At 48.6% G+C, this 16,949-nt stretch overlaps 1 protein-coding gene and 1 long non-coding RNA gene across 2 annotated transcripts in view; one reads left to right on the top strand and one right to left on the bottom strand.

Annotated features, from left to right (window-relative positions):
* The window catches only part of CCDC92 (coiled-coil domain containing 92), a 66,810-nt gene that overhangs the window by 25,060 nt on the left and 24,801 nt on the right, over positions 1–16,949 (bottom strand). Inside the window, exons 5-6 of the mRNA XM_072024418.1 lie at positions 3,865–3,945; positions 179–358 (exon numbers count right to left, since the gene is read on the bottom strand). The gene's annotated coding sequence lies outside the window, so the exon portion shown is untranslated. The remainder of the gene's footprint in view (positions 1–178; positions 359–3,864; positions 3,946–16,949) is intronic.
* Positions 7,927–12,394, top strand: LOC119718475 (uncharacterized). The gene is made up of 3 exons (XR_005269625.2): positions 7,927–8,057; positions 9,004–9,175; positions 11,331–12,394. It is a non-coding gene; the product is annotated as an uncharacterized lncRNA (long non-coding RNA).

The following is a 16,949-nucleotide window of genomic DNA, read 5'->3' on the forward strand; positions in this document are numbered from 1 at the left end:
GCCTTCCTTTCTGCTTATCCAAACCTCATGTAAGTACTCCGTTCTTGAGGGTCATGGACAAAGCGCACAGGCATTTAACTGTCACTCTTTCAAACCTGTTTTCAGACTGGGGGGGGTTGTGTTTTGGATTAAGTAAATTATATACAAAGAGGAAATTTCTCCATCCCTTCCCTCTTACCTGAGGTTAATGGTAAACCTGAGATGCAGAGATGCACGGGCATTTGGCTGCTGTAGAGCTGTATCAATTCTCTCTTGTGACTAGCCAGGGGAACTCTGAAACTTCATCACCCTGCCTTGAAGATACAGAATTGTTTCCATTAGCTTGCTTGCTGAAAAGACCAAAAAGGCACGTAGGAACCTGCAGACATGAAACGTGTGGTCAGTGTTGGCTCACATCTTTCTATTGTGTTTGGTTTCAAAGGGCTCCAAAGAACCTGGCAAGTATTAAGGAGTTAGTGATATAGCTGTAAATTACATGGCAGCGTCCTGAAAAGAGACAGTTTGCAGTATTTGGTAAGAAGAAAGTTAAACTGCATTTACTGTATAAGCTGTTGCGAACACTCAGCCCTTCTGATCGATAGGATGAGGATGGGAACAGCTTAAGATAGGGTATTTTTAGATGCTGGGAGTAATCCTGTATTATTTATTATCAGAGATGGTTTGGTCCAGCCAATGATAATGACAGCACTGCAGTCGCTGAGTCTCAGCCTTAAATAAAGTATTCATGGATGCCATTAAAACGCTGCTGCTCATGTCCTCAGCAGATTTTGCAGGGATGAACTCTGAGATAATGCTGGGAGAAAAGGCTGCGTGAGCAAGTGGCACGAACCCCTAGGGGGTCCAGGCTACTGATTTTCCATCCAGCCCTACCACTGATTTGTGACCTTTAGCGAGGCAGATGCCTTCTCTCCGCACACCTCCTGCCTGGCTGGGACTGTCAGTGGCTGTGCAAGCCTGCAGCACCTGGAGCAACAGGACCGAGGTGTTGGTAGAGGCTTCGTGGCATTAGAGGGATGCCAGCAGTAGATTATCACCGGCTTGAATCACTGCATGAACACAAAGCTGCTCCGTCAGACACAAGGCTGTGCCCCAACCACCCCCTTTCTGGCCTTGCTGTGAAACCCTGCTGGTGGCAGATCTGCCCCTGCTGCAGGTTCCTCCGGGGACCTCCACGCACGGCCAGGGCGCAAACAGAGCTGGGCTCCAGGGAACGTTTCTGAACAAAACTACACGAGATAGAAGGTTTTGTATTTTGTTTTGTGTTTTTCCATACAGGGTATGGTGGTTTGGCATCTGTCAAGCGACCAGATTAAGAACAGATGGGGAGAGATGTGAAACCCCATTGATCTCTGAGGGATTATTTCAGAAACGCAGAGCCCAAGCGCATGCTGGATTCCGGCCCCTGCTCTCACATCCTTCCTGCAGGGACTGCCCGAAATGGGTTTCATGCTGGTGGGGAGGTCTTCTGCTCCTGTGCCTTGGGCACCTCCGATCTCTTGTCCCTGTCCTGCCCCTTCCAGCCTGTCCCATCTTGTGTCTTATCAGGGATGTCCGGGGGGAATTGCTCAGGGAGAAGGGCTGCTCCCTGCCCTGCACTCCCAGCCTGAAGGCACTGACACCCTGACACCCCTCCTTTGTCCACGCTGCGTGCTGCAGGCAGCCGGCTTGTAGCTCCATTTCACAGCTGGATTATTGTCCATCTTTAAAACAAGTCAGGTTGCAAACTCCACATAACGTTCCTACTCCAATGCTGTTCCTAGCCCGGGTATCACCACATGCATTTTTTGCTTGCAGCCACCAGAGGACACTTGCTTTCTTCGCAAAGAGTTTGCCCTCCACTTGGATGCAAGAAGGCAAAGAGGAAAAGATGCAGAGCTCGGCCACATGTGGGCACTGGAACAGCAAGAGATGGGCCCGTCCCAGGCTGCTTTTCAGCCCCAGGGCACTGGTGGTGCCTTTTTATTTAGCCTTTCATGAGAAGTTTGAGCTGTGCCTGCAGCAGGCTGTGAACAAGGCAGGCTGGCTGTGCTGGGCTCCCTGGGCCGTGTTAGTGGCCATCCCCTCAGGCTCGTAGCCCCCAGGTGAGGCATTACCGGGCTTTGTGTCGCTGCGCCTGACTCCGTGGGTGGCAGGAGGACTGTGGGCGGACTTGGCAGCGTGGATGCTGGTAGCAGTGCAGATCTGAGTGCAAAATGCAAAACCTTGGCAAATGCTCTGTTACTGAGCTCGCTGTTACATGGCTGTGCAACCAAACGAGCTTCCATCGGGATCAGATCTGTAACTGTGCACACGGAGCGCCTGAGATTCAGACAGCTCAAAAGACTGTATCAAAGCCAAGCCAGGACTAACCCCTGACCTCTGCAGCCTGCTGGCTGCTCTGTCGGCCTGGAGGAACATTAAAGTTCCCCAGTATTCAGCTGTGCATGCCAGGAAGTGCTGGACGAGCTGGGGTTGCAGCCCACAGCCCCACGGCTGCTAAGGCAGGTCCCAGCTAAGGCAGGTCCCTGCAGTTCTGGGGCAGTGAACTGCTGGGGTGAGAGGTACTGGGGCTCCCAGGTGCCCAGAGCAGCTCAGCCCTCTTGGAAGGAACATCCCTCCTGCATGTGGCCCTGAGACAGGCTTGAATGCAGGACAGCAAAACTCCCCATGTGGCAAACGGCTAAGCCCACAAACTGCCCCCATCCCATCAGGGGCTGATCTGGTGAGCAAGGGCAGGGACATCTGCAGGGCAAGGTGTCATGGCACTGACCTCAGTGTCTCTGCCTGTAAATACACTGTTCCTGCTCTCCTTTTTCAGGCCAGCCCTGTTTTGTGTTTGCAGGGCATGCCTCTGGTGAGAAGAACTCAAAAAGACTGTTTTTGTTTACACTCGTGTTTTCTAAGTGGGTAACTTTTTGTATAAGGGTTGCTACTGGCTTTCCCCACCTCATGCGGAACGCTGATGTGTTTTAACTCTGGTGATTTATGGGAAGAGAACCAACAAAAGGAGGAAGAACACAAGTGAAATCTCAGCAGAAAGCACAGGAGGTGTGGGCCACGTATGACAAACACTGCACTCACTGTGCTCTGTAAAACCGACACAATCCTATCTAACCAGTAACCACGTGTCCTTAAATCATCTTCTTTAAATCACAGCAGAAAAGCGATGTACAGGAGACTTACAGGCAGACTTTGGGTCCACACCAAGCAGCTGAAAAGCTTTGCCCAGTGAAGCCTGACCCTGCTCTGGCCATAAAAGTCCCACATTGTGCTTTAAAGATTTGCTAGCTGGGGTTAAGCAGCTTTCTGGTCCCGTTCTGGTCACATCAGCTAGATGTACCAAGCCTTCCTAGTCCATTAACAAAAAGAGCTGGCAGGCCTAGATTTGATGACTGTCTGAACAATATGAAGAGGTGGTGATTTGCTGGCAATGTGTAAAAACAGGCAGCAAATCAGCTGGCAACATGCGCTGGATTGAAATTAAATCAAAGCAAAAGGCAGATGACTTTGAATGGGCTCCAAAGGTCACAGAGAAACAAGCACAAAATGATACGGTTCACTGGAAAACAGAGCAAGCAGAAGGAGCACCGCATCTTCTTGGCACTGGGAGCTGCTGGCATCTATTTGCTACAAATGTATTTCGGAGTTAAAAAAAAATAATAAATTTATCTGGAGGGAGGCTGGAGGCATAAAAAGACAATTAAGTGGTACAGAGAAGCCTGCCATGGCACTGCAGAGAGTGGGCAGAAACCATGGTGCTGGGAAGGGCTGAGCACACAGTGGGGTTGTGATGCTGTGGGGATGGGGATGGTGGTCACGGGCTCCAAGGTGGCTGTGCAATGGGCACTCCGAGGGGCTGGCTTTGGGGCCATTTCTGTGCCTCACCTGTGCTCCACGCTGTCCCAAGCATTCCTCACTCACTGGGAAGGGCCTCCTTCACGCCATATGGGCTGCTCGAGTTGATGGCTACTGGGTAATTGAATGTGTAAATGCAATTAGCACAGAAGAAACATCTCCAGCACTAGAACACTGAGGCCAATGGTCCCATGTACAAGGCGAGATGTAACCAGCAATGAGCAAAAACCAAACGAGAACCTTTGCACCGAGAACACAAAACAACAGTGCCCCAAAGTCAGTGGCAGAAGCACCCTCAGGGCAGTGCAAGGAACAGATGGGTCAGCCTGACCACGGTGGGATGTCTGAGCAAGAGAATATGAATGAAATTTGGTACTTTCCTTATCACAGGGTCCATGCAATACCATTGAAACACATGAGTCAAAAGTTTCCATCACCTGGCAGTTTGGTTAGCACAGCATTAAATTCTCTGTGCAGCTTTGGGGCTGGCAGCAGGTGATTTTCCTACACCTGGATGTTCTAGCAAGGACAAAACAGGCAGGAAAAGTGCAAATATCCCCTTCTCTCTTGGCTGTTAGCAAGGGCAGACCCTAGCCCCCCTAGTAGCTCCTACACAAGGTGTTTCCTTAGTATGGAGTGCATGCAATCCCATGCATGCCCCTTGCCATGGGGCTGTGAGGGATACACGAGCTTCATCCGAGGGAGGAACTGTCTCAGGGCTGTCTGCCTGGGTGGAGGAGTGGGTGGTGGGTGATGCCACTTCCAATTCCTAGCAGCAATCTGGATGTGTCCGTGCTGGGAAATTGCAAAACACTACGTTGTACTAATTAATGCCAAACGGGAGGGCTTTGAATATACATCATCAAACTAACCTTTAGCAAACCTCAGATTCCTTCCATCCATGGGTATCTCATAAAAACATTTATATTTATTACGTGGTAATGGAAACACACCTCAAGAGCACACTGTCCAGCACAACCATAATGCTGAGTTAGGCTTAAATTGTCTAACGCACACAGAAGGAAACACCGCTCTGTTCATTCATGCTCCAGGGCTGCTATTTTCACCACTGGCAGCTCCTGCTGCACTAACTAAAATACTTCTGATCCAGTCCAACAAGTTTTTTTCCAGGTTTGCTTCTCCACAGCGAAACCACAGATCGTGCTATATGGAAAGCTCGGAGCCTCGAGAAGTGTAGAGTTACTGTAGGTTGCAGCGGTTGGATTTGATCCTAAAACAATGAAACCGAATGTGAAAAAGACACAGATGGCTGTCGCCTCTGTGCCATTTGGAGTGGTTTTTGGTTTCTAGCCAGTCAGCCCCATGCCACAGTTATGCAAATAAAGGCAGCAGAGTTCGATGCAGTGGTACACACATCTCCAACAGGCTGTGGCAGGAGGGATGAAATAGCTGCGTGTTTCTGAAGAGGGCAAGAAGATCAGCACGCCAGCTTGAAGGACAGAGGATTTAAGGACACAGAGTGAAACCTGTGGAAACCTCCTTGAGATGGGGGCACACGGGAGCAGTTCAGCCCTGCTGCCCTACCACCAGCAACGAGAGGCAGAAAAGGAAAGTCTGATGAGAACAGGAATGAGAAGAAGCCATGGGAAAATGGTTCAAATTGCCTTGACAGAGGGCACACTGCTGAGGTCAGACCCTGAATTCCGCAAGGTGTAAGGGGATGTACATGAAACTGCATCCTCTTACTCCAGGGTTACACATAGCCCTGGTGAATTCCAAGAAGAAACACACAGAACTGCAGACCCCTTTTAAAAATGCTGCTCTTCAGTGAGACACCAGCAACAGAACAGATTTTGATAGCTGATAATTAAACTCCTAATCAAGCCCTTTTTAAAGATGCCTGATGGCTCCCTTCTCAATCTCCTGTAAGGATCGGGAAGGCTTAGAAATGTAATACAATTCTGTGGCTGAGTTAAACATCGGGCAGGTTTCAGACTGTGTTTTACTAGAACCAGATGAATTTCTAAGCTTGAAATCCAGCGTACAGAATGCTGATTAAGTTTGATCTGGTGACCATCTGTCCTTGTGTTTGTAGTATGAGTAGCTAAATGAAATTCTGGAAAAAAAGGGTTATCTTAAATACACACAGGATAAAGCAAATTGAAGAAAGCCCCATTCACTGTTGCTATGTGAATCTTCTCAGCAAGAGGGGAAAATTAGGTCTGTCTCTGAAGTTACATATGCTCAAACTCACTTTTTTGACTCTTGGAAGCTGAAACATCAAGCTGTAAGCTTTGCTTTAATTGCATCTTGTGAATTTTCCCTTAGCTGCACACTAAAGCCAAGCAGACAATACATTGATTTCTGGTAATTAGAAATGTTTTAGAGCAAGTCAGTATCTTGGAAGGTGTAAACTGCTGCTGCTCAATGCAATTTCTCACCCTTTCTGCCTCTGCTTGGGCCATTAATCACCACAAATGACTCCTTCTCTCTCTTTCTCTCTCTTCACCTTTATATCCATCTATGTATCTATCCATCTTTTCATTTAGATAGAGCATGAGAAGACAATTAAACTGTGAGTAATATCTCAATAATCAACCATAGGTCATTAAAGAGCAGAGGTGATGGCTGCCAGATTTTTTTTTTCCAGTCATAATGGAAACTTGCTGGAGAAAAGAACAGCATGAGAAGTGGTGGCATAACATAATGCCCTCCTTTGAAGAGAGACACTGAGAGGCTGGGCCCATCAGCAGCCTGAAAGGGGAAGAGAAAGTATCAGGAAAAGCAGAAAAATAGCACTGGGGGATCCCACATACAGAAACAGAGACAGTGCTTGTGAGGCTGGCTAACGGAAATGGTTTCTGACATGCAAAGGCACCAAAGTCTGTTCCCCGAGCCCCAGCTCACGCCACGCGGTTCTCCTCCCTTCGTGTGAAGAACCGCAGGGAGTGCAAAGCAAAACCAAATTCAGTCCGTGCCCCGTGCCAGTTTTCCCCGGCTGCCCGCAGGACTTTGCTCTTTGAAACGGAGGGTATCTGTTCTTTAAAAGGATTTGTTCACATGTCAGCAAGTCCGTCTGTGTACCAAAGGGAAGCCGCCGAGGATGGCTGCAGGGCTCAGGCTGGGGTGTGGGACAGCTGCACAGGAGGAGGCGGCTCTGCAATAACCACAACAGAACCGACCGGCTGGGAGCTGGGGAGCACCTTGGGTGTGGGAAGTTCTCTGCTACTCCGGGAGCTGCCTGCTCCAGGCTTTCCCACCACTTACCCTGAGCCTGACTGCTCGATCTCTTGACAAGAGGGAGAAGCCACGAGAAGTCCTTGCAGGGGCTAGAAAGGAATTTGGCAAGAAGAGCCAAGCAGGCGCCTTTGAAACTCCAAGTGTGTTGGCTTGTCTGCTCTGGTGACTCCCTGCGTCCCCAGGCACGTGGATTCCACAGGTGTTAATGCTCAGCAAGGTGGGCCCTGCTCATTTCCAGTGGCCAGGAGGGAGGCTGTAGAGACAGTACCTGTGCAAGTGCATCTGGCTTTGATAAAACCCTGCTATTAGCGTTCAAAGTCTCTGGCTGACACAAGAAAATCCAGTCGTTAGGCTGCTTTCTACCTCAAACAACCTAGGAAATGAACACATCGGGCATCATTGGACTAAATTTATGCTTTTTACATGGCCATTTTCTTAGCATTTTTTTTTCCTCTCTGAAGTTTAAGAGACGCTTGTTTTCCTTGCTAATTCTTTCCTCCCGGGTGCTGATAGGGATCTCTGTAACACGAAGCCAGCTGGAAGAAATTCAAGCTGCTTTCTAAATGCTGTTATGATAGAGTGCAGGGGACGTGTCTTTGAAGCTGCTGGACTCCAGAGATGTCCCTGATTCAGGAGAAACGCAAGAGGCAATTAAGCTCTTTTTCTGGACCAGGCTTGGAGCCCCTCCATGCGAAAACACAACCACTGGCTGCTGTCACCCCACACTGACCTCCAGGGAGAAGAGAATTTGGGCAGCTGTTATTTGGTCTATCTGGGAAGATGGGGGCGTTTGGCAGAGCCACCTCCTGATGCTAGGGAGGCTGCTTTGACTTTGTTCAAACTAAATAGTCCAGGTCAAGGGAAGGCGTGAAGATCCCATGATTTGTGGTTCACATCTCAGACACATTACGTCCTCTGCTAAGTCTGGAGTAGGAGAAGGAACAAGAGAGTCTCATCTCTCTGCCTTCACAGAGTCGAAGACACTTGTTGAAAGCAGAACCTGTTGCTGGCAAATGTGTGAGGTGAGTCAAGGCAGCAACCTTGCAACAGGGCATGGGACTTGTGAACATTTTCATGCAGGAGATATTGTTTTATTTTTTATTTTCTAATTTTATTTTAGTTCCTTTGCTTCTCATTGTCCCTTCTTGCTGCACTGATCCTGCTGTACCTGCATGGATCCCTGTGGGAATGGCCTCCATGACACTGCTGTGACAAACAGGGGCTTGTCCCTGGATTAACACAAGTCCATGTGTGGGACAGAAAGGGGGTGATGGTCACCATGGCCCTACCTGGCTTCTCCTCCTGTCCTGTCCCTCCCTGGTGGGTCCTCCTCAGACACCACCACTCAAAGTTAATTGAAAAGGGACCACGGAAAGGGACAAGGAGCAAGTCCCACTTCCTGGTCACACAGACAGCTCTTTTTATGTTCAGTGAGCTGACATGCTTTACTCTGCCTCCCCAAAAGGCCCAAAACACCCTTGTGTAAGGTGAAGTGAAAATCCTGGCCTCATGCCTGGGAGCTTCAGGTGTTCAGGCCCAGGGGCTCACACTGCCTAAACACAGCCCCAGCTGCTGGAAAAACTGGCTGGTTACTCCATCCCTCTGCCAGGGAAGGCTTGTTTCTGGTTCTCTCCTTCCCGGTCCTTTCTGTAAATGGGGTTGAAATCCCCATGTAAGGGGGCTCCCTTGGTCCTGAGGGAGGGAGACAGTTCCACAAGCACACACGTTGGTTATTAGCACCTTGAAGCAATACAAGAGGCAGACAAAGAAAAAAAGTCCTCTAAAGAAGAGATATTCAGCCTGATGTTTGTACTACTGGTTCAGTCCTAGTTCAACTCCAAGGCGCAGGGAAGAAAAAAGGAAAAAAGCAAGCAAAGGGCTTTCCTCTGAGAAAAGCCCAGTGGTTTATTGAGCTCTGGCCCTGTTTGAAAATCTGGCTTCAGTCATGGCTCCAAGTTTCTTCTTCAGAGGAGAAGAGGCTTAGCGGGACTCCGGCATGGTGGGAGGCTGACAAACCATCGTGAAAACCATTTGTAATGTGTGGGGCCTCGGAAGCAAAAAGAAGAGACAGCCAACAGCCCTGAGGAAGTGCAAGAGGAGAAGCTGCACATGGGTTCCCGGTCCACAGAGATGAATCCAGGTCTGTGCCTTCATCTCCCTGCCCCCTTCCCTTTGTAGATATTTCCTGCGCAGACAGTTTCTATAGGCATTTCCTGGAGAGGCTGCGCAGCCAACGTTGCATTTTTGACATATTTTTTAAAAACCACACTTCGCAAAGTTAAGGGGTGTGTGTAGGGGGAGCACAGAAGCAGAATTGCCGAGGCAACTTTATCTGCACAAAGTGTAAGCAAGTTGCCAGCCAACTCTAACAGACTCTGCATCAAACCGTACAATTTCCTAAAGCACGCAATGGCAAAAGCATCAGGTTGCCTGTCTGGAGTCAGCCTCTCTTGAGCTTTCCAGGGCTCTGCTCCCTCAGCTCAGCCATGCCCTGCGTTTTGCAGGGTGCAAAGCAAAACCCAGGGCAAGGAAAAGCTGGCACCTCCGGCAGCCTCCTGGCCCTGGGTGCTGTTACTCTTATGTCCCCGTGCTCACACATCCCTCCTCCTGCACCCACCTGCTTGCTTTTGTCTTTTCCACGATGCTACGAGCACTTTGGAGCAGGTCTGTTTTACACGGCTGCGTGTAGCACTTTCTGTGATGCAGCCCTGGTTCCTGGCTGAGTGCTCTGAGCACCCCCATATCTACATCTATATTGCAGTCCTCTGCCTTGGGAAGACAGAGCACATGGCCATTTTCCTACCCGTCAGGGTGCAGGGAAGCTGGGCCATGGCCTGAAAACTGGATGTAATCGCATTGCTGGGGGTGCAGTGCCTATGGCAAAGCCCCAGGAAAGGCTCCCTCTGTTGTATGATTTCAGGGTAGATTTACAGCTCTGAGGTAAGATGTGCGCATCTCTGGTCCTGCCCCACAGGGTGGGGAGGAGCTGGGACACCGTCACCAGGGACACCTAATTGCTATAAATGATGGCAGCTGGAAGTAGAGAAATCGGACAGACAGCTCCGGCTCTGCCTTGTTTCTCTTGGCTGCACAAAAGAACAAAACTAGGCTGACTTCTGACAAGCCTAATGCCCAGGCAAGGCAGGCACGGTAGTTTTTAAAATAAAGGAACCCCTCTGGACCATCCTGTCTCCCATATACATACTGGTTTACAAGCATCAAGCACAGGGAAATAGCTTCAGAGGATTTCAAGTCCATATAAGACCACGTAAGAATAGATGCCAGGCTGGCCCTAAGGATGTGGTTGAGACCTGCCAGCTAATTATTTCATTAGTTAAAGAAGTGACTCAGCCAGTGCCGATCCCACCCACCGGTGGCACCTGTAATTAACACGACACACAGAACTGGGTGAATATCCACAGATAACATCCAGGGATGGCACTTGTGTTGCTCTCCCTGCTTGAATTTCTCAAGACATGTAAGAACACAATGCAGCAGCCCAGGTAGAGCTGCTCAAGGGGAAATAAAAAAGAGAGAGCACCCTGGCAAGAGCACTAGTGGATGAACATGTCCTACGAACACCCTGGGACCACTGGGGGCAGGAACTGCCTTGTCCTGAGCCATGCTCAGCATCCACCCCTCCCAAATCAGTGTGCTGAGTGATGCTCAGCCTCACACAGCGCAGTCCAGCAGCTGTAACTCTTCCTCCCCAGCCTGGAGTGAGCACCCAGTGGATCTCACTTCTCTGACTGGCAAACCTTAACACCAGGAGCGCGAAGCAGCCTCCTGAGTCGCCACCCTCAAAACCCGAAGTAGAGAACATGTTTCAAAATAAAGGCAGCTTGAGTGGTGTCAGCTCTGCTTGTGTTTGTTTCTATGGAAAATTGTTACTCTAATGTGAGTCATGGGAGTAATTAAGGGATAAATAGCAGCACTGCAGTTCGTCAACACCCTGGTGCCATTGCAAAAGCGAAGGGAAGTGTACACATTCTTAGGGAGACACAAACCCAGCCAGGATGCAGGCAAAATAACCATTCCCATCCTTTGGGCTTTGGCAGTCTGCTCTGGCCTTAGTCAGGCTGGTGTCAGTCTGGAAGAGCCTTGCTGATGTGATTTACCAGGGAACCAGTGAGGTCAGGGTTGTGACTGTTCGGTTTATGTCAGGATGTACCAGACAGAGAGACCAGTGCAGGAGCCCAGCATCATAAATGTTGTAAGCCCAGATGGATGTTGTTGTTAAACTGGACAGTAAAGGAAAGCATAACGCACGGTTGCATTTTTTTTTTCCCCTTCAGGATATGTTGAACAGAAAGAAGAGCTGAAATGGCAACTTCCCAGGCTGGCTAGAGGCTACAGCAAGTGGGTTAATGTGTTCTGAGTCACAATCCCCCCTGCTAATTAATCAACAATTTGGCAAATGTTTACTACAGCACCCTCGGTGCTTCTGCACACATCTCCCTGGCACAACAAGTGCCACTTGGACACGGCCAATTTACCTGGCTTCAGGGCTGGCTCACCTGGTGCTCAGCAACCTGCGCTGTCCTACAAGAAATGCCTGCAGCCTCCGTTCCTTCTGCCCGGCAGATCTGGCACCACGGCCCCTCGGGGGTGCTGGCATGGGAGGTGATGGCAGCTGCTCTGGAGGGGGATCTGAAGAGTAGTGATGTGTGCTGTACGTGCTCTGTATTTGCACCTGTCCCTGTGGAAAGACTGCTTCTCACCTGAGATCCACACTGTGAGCCCTTCCTTCATTCTCCATTCTCTTTAGTTTTTGAGGATGATTTCAAGTGACTTACTTTTCCACTTTCTAACAAGCAATTTAAATGCTAAAGGGCAGCTCCTCTGCTGAAGGCAACTGAAGCCAAGAGAACTGTGACAGTTTATGCCAGCTGAAGCGTTGCCTTTAAGTAAATGTTTTAAACTTTCCACTAAGGAGACTAAAATAAGCCATAGCATGAAACATTAAGAGCAAAGAATGAACTCTGGAGACCAGAGGGATTTGGGAAATGAAATGAGATCCATCTTACTGGCACATTTTTCCCCTCCTGTCTATTTTTGGAATTTAAAAAATTCCCCCAGATTCGTCTTCGACAGACCAGCTTTTTGTTCAGAGACCAGCAGTGAGCAGCCTCCCCTTTCACACAGAGCAGGTGAGCTTTGGCACGCCAACATACAAAATACAGACCTGGAAACTATTAATATCTTTTACTGCTGGAACATGGCAGGGCCTGGCACAGGTGCTATTTGTTTTCTTTAACAGGCTTTTCAGCTATGCAACTTGCAACCAAATACTAGATGAACAAGAAGATTTCAAGTTAGTGAGCAAGCCGTGATCAACCCAGCTCTTCTCCAGAATGCTGTGACACCTACCGTGACCGGGTGGATTTTACTTCGGGCGTTAAATCATGGGTTTGACTGCGTGGCTGTGGTAATTGTGTTTACAGGGTGGAGTGGAAGGCAGCCTGGTCCTGCTCATTGGACTCTGGACAGACTCAGGAAACCTGGGCTCCAGCTCCTGGCCGTGGTATTAACTCTCAGTGGGACCTCAGCAAGTCACTTCAAGCTCAGCTCTCCAGTTGGCTTGCAACCCACATTTTCCACTGACTTTAAATGGGGCAAGAGATCTTTGTTGCCTATGAAAACCGAGCCTCCAAACACTTCAGTATCCCCATGTCTAAAACAAGGAGGAGAATATTTTGAGATCAATGGATAAGAACACCTGCATGCGCTAATACCTACGCACCCTGCCAAGATATTGGGAGATTAAGCAAATATTTTGAAGGGCTGTAGGATCTTATGAGGCGGGTATGGGGCTGTTTAGTTTGTCCAGGACATATTTTTCCCTCCTTTTATTTTTTTTTCCACAAATGGGGAGATTTCAGGCAGAGAAAAGAAGAAGCATATCCTTTACAGGTTTGGTTTCAGCCATGCTGATCTGCTTTGTGAAAACTAAACTAAGAACACCTGCACAACCCCTTCTGAGACACAGCAGAGGGACTCTGAACTGAGGAGGAGCACATCTGATGGTGCCCTAAGATTTGGCTTGAATATCTCCAAATGGAACATAGCTGAAAAAGCAAATCATTTAGGGAATGCTCTGTCTGGGTATCACAGACCACAACTCCAAACAGGATGTAATGAAGCTGATAAGAGCTCAGACAAGATTTGCTCTGTAGTGGGAGACTTGATCCATACAGTGTGAAAGCTAGGTCCAGTTTGGGGCGGCGCATTTCAAGGAAGATAATAGACTCAGTGGAGCGTGCGCAGAGAATGAAATGAACGATAAAAAGGTTTTGAAAACATGACCTGTATGGAAAGGTGGAAGGAAGTGACTTTGTTTAGTCTAGAAGAGAGAAGAATGAGTGGAACATGATAATGGTTTTCCAATATTTGCAAAGGGGACAGCGACTGCTGTCCAGAATTCCGGAAGGGCACGAAGAAATCAGTTTAATTTATAGCAAGGAAGTTTAAGACAAGACTGTAGGAAAAGCCACATAAATAGAAAATGCTCAGACAAGCTACCTATGGAAATGTACATCATGGGAAGTTTTTAGGGACTGGACTGTAGCAATTCATATGCAAAGCCAGGTACTTCATAAATCAAACAATGGTGTTTGCAGATGCAAAGACATAAGATCGTGCCAAGTATGGGCAGACTGATTTACACAAAACAGATCTGAAAGTCACCCAGGTGTGACAACACTGAATACAAGTTGAATCATTCCAATTAAATAAATATAACTGGTGTGGAGATAGCAAACAGCACTACTGTCTTCAAAATTGCTTTCAGACCTCATCTCTATAGCATAATGCATTCCTTAAAAATCACTAATGACAAAGGAAATTACAAAGAAGGGTGACTGTGATACTGACCTCAACAGTAGAGTGCTACAGCACCTGGAAGGCTTTCAAATCCAGCACATCACAAAATAAATAAGTCACTACATTGTCTGACTCAGGCAATGCGCCTTTCTCTTTATCTCTGTCTATTCTCCCTCTCACCTTCTGTGTCTGAAGATTAAAAATAACAACTTTATGTATATTTTCACCCTCCTAATCACTGGCTCAAGTCACCGTTCTCACAGCCCTGTCTCTGCAGCACGGGCAATTAATCTGCCTGTGCAGCAAGATGGGGAAGGTTCAAGTGTGTCACCTCCAGGTCTGAACATGGAAACGCTACAACAGCAGAAACACAGCGTGCAGGTGGCTCACACAGCCAGTGAACGTGTCTGCAGGCACACAGAGGCTATCCACTTCACAGCCCATGCAGAAACCTGCAGGCATCTCCTGACAAAATCCCCAGTCCCAACTCTGATTTCCTACAGGCAACAGAGACCCTTCCCAGAGAGCTGAACCTTGAGTTTTGTGAATGCTGATGGTGCAGTTGTTTTGAAATGAGAAGAGGATTTGCAGGAACTACTGCTCCTGTCCAAAGGGAAGTTCTGTGTTCCCCATGGGAAGAGGCAGCAGCACCTTGGCGGAGAGAAAATTGCAGTCTTCTGATTGGTTACTGATAAGATTTGGGTGAAAATCCACTCCCAATGACACTATTTGTCCCCCACTAGTCTTGCAAAATCTCTTCCTCTAGGGCTGTTTTTTAATAGTACACTGATAAATTCTGCTGGAGGACAGTAGCACAGGGCAAAGAATGAGTCGAAACCACCCACTGGTTTTAAGGAACTAAGTAGCCTGCAAGGACCAGGTGCTATCATGATGAAAGCTGGTTGTGTGGCACTGCCACATAGCAAACACATCTCTCCAAAGCTCTAGGTAAGAATAAGGACAGTTACTCCAATCCTGCAGACACAGCCTTGCTCTCTTCCCAAAGCGAAGGCAAAGTCTGTGCCGAGCCAGCTTCTCTGTGGGAAGAGAGATGTGTTCAACACCAAGACGAATGAGGGGATTGCCGGGATGGAGCTCACAGCTGCATGACAGTAATACAGCCCTGCTGGGCAGGGGGAACTTGCTACAAGCACTGACCTACCTAATCCACTGGAGATTGCCTGGCCTTTCTCATCTGCTTGCCAGAAAGGCTCTCAGGTCTGTGCCTCACTGCAGGGATGCCCTGTGTTAGTTCCTCTTCCATTTTTCACTTTTTTTTTTTTTTTTTTAATTTTTATATATTTTTTTTTGCCTAGGAAACCTCTTGTTAGGCAGGACTGAACGTCCTTGAAAGCACCACTTATAACAAACAACCAGGGGCAGATCTCAGGCGAGCACTGCACGAGTCAGAGGTCACAGCTGGAACTGCTTTTAGGGGAAATTCAAAATTACTGTCAAAAGCAGTTCTCTCTCATTTTAATTGTAATTGGTTAATCTCATTTTATTTGCCTTGTGGCTATGGCTGTGAAGCTTAGGAAACTCTCGGGGCCCCTGCTCCGCTCTCTGTTACCCTGGGAGCAATTCTGAAGACTTCAGCAAAGTTGCACTGGATTTATTCCTTGTGCCACTGAGACCACAGGCTAGTGCTTGGAGAAAGCTTCAGCAAGGGAGGGAATGGATGTGGCAGATGTCTGTTCCTTTTTCAGAAAGGAAGACAAACAAATGGTATTCACTGATTTAACCCTCCTCATGGCCACTCTGCTAGGAGCTGCCAGTGGCCAGTGCAGGGAGGGATGGGCAGGGCTCCAGGTGGTACAGCTGTTCTGGGAAGGGTTGAAGAGGGTGTCAGGGCAGCATCAGCCACGGATACACCCCATTAGATTTGGGGAACAGAAAGTCTCCGGGAGCAGTCTGTTCCTGTAAATACATAACACACCACGCACAGTGCTGCTGGCAAACTCTCCACTAACATGTTGAACCTACCTCTGCGGTACGCTAACAGCAGGGCAGTGCTTGTCCAGTGGTAGCTCATGGAAAGGTGGAGCGCACAGTAAATATGGGTTTGCACAGCAAGACACTGCTGCAAGGCCAGGCGGTGCACTAACAACCTGCACCTCGCCTGGTTTGAGGCTGGCAACGATCGAACACGTCGCTGGCTTGTCTGAGGCCACCACCGCCCCCGCCTCTCCTCGCACACGTGCGCAGTCACAAGGAATTTGCTGCTTTGACTTGCAGGCAAGTCAAAAAGCTGTCGAACAGCGATCACATCTAATACCACTCATCATCACCATCAATTGTTCTCCAAATGAAACAGCCCCCGTCGCCAAGCAAAATGCTTTGGAAGATGTTTTTCCAGTGGACACGCATCCAAAGTAAATACAGGAAAATCTCCTTCTCCAAGCACTTCTCCTGATTACTTTTCATTCAAATCATTAGTAAACCCGAGATACACACACAATAGCACAAGGCTGATGAAAACCCACTTCAACATAGTGCCCCCTTTTTTCCTTTTTCCCAGAGATTAATCCTCTTTGTTGCTCTCAGCCTACAAGAAAAACATCCCGTCAGCCTGTCCAGAGCCAAGACGATGTGCACATCTTCACACATCCTGCCTGTGAACATCCTTCGCCAGATGACCTGCCAGTTCTGATGGGACCCTGGTGCTGCAGCTTTGGGATTTTGTTTTCAAGCCACACCATGCTCCACCCTTCTGACTAAATCCCATCTCAGCCAGAAGCCCAGGTTGTCTGCCTTGGTATAGAATGAGACAAGGGAAATTCTTCCTTCTCTAGGGGCTGGGAAGGAGCCCCCGTCTCTTTGAGGACTGAGAGCAACCCCAAATCCCCGACAATGACAGTTTGGGCCTGGGAAGAGCTGAGATCTGCAACCAGAGCAGAAGCAGGAGGAGGAGAGAGCTTGGAACAACAGCTATGGCTTTCCCTCACCGACCAGCCCTCACCAACTAGCCTCGTCAAGGCCGAAGCTTAGTTCTGCCAAGATTTGAGTCCAAACCACACACAGCCTGCTAGCTTCAGTGGGTCCCACCCAAATGGCCCAGGTTCACTCAAACCTCAACCCAAGATCTGGCCCCA

Source organism: Anas platyrhynchos, chromosome 16, assembly GCF_047663525.1.
Source record: "Anas platyrhynchos isolate ZD024472 breed Pekin duck chromosome 16, IASCAAS_PekinDuck_T2T, whole genome shotgun sequence".
NCBI lineage: Eukaryota > Metazoa > Chordata > Aves > Anseriformes > Anatidae > Anas > Anas platyrhynchos.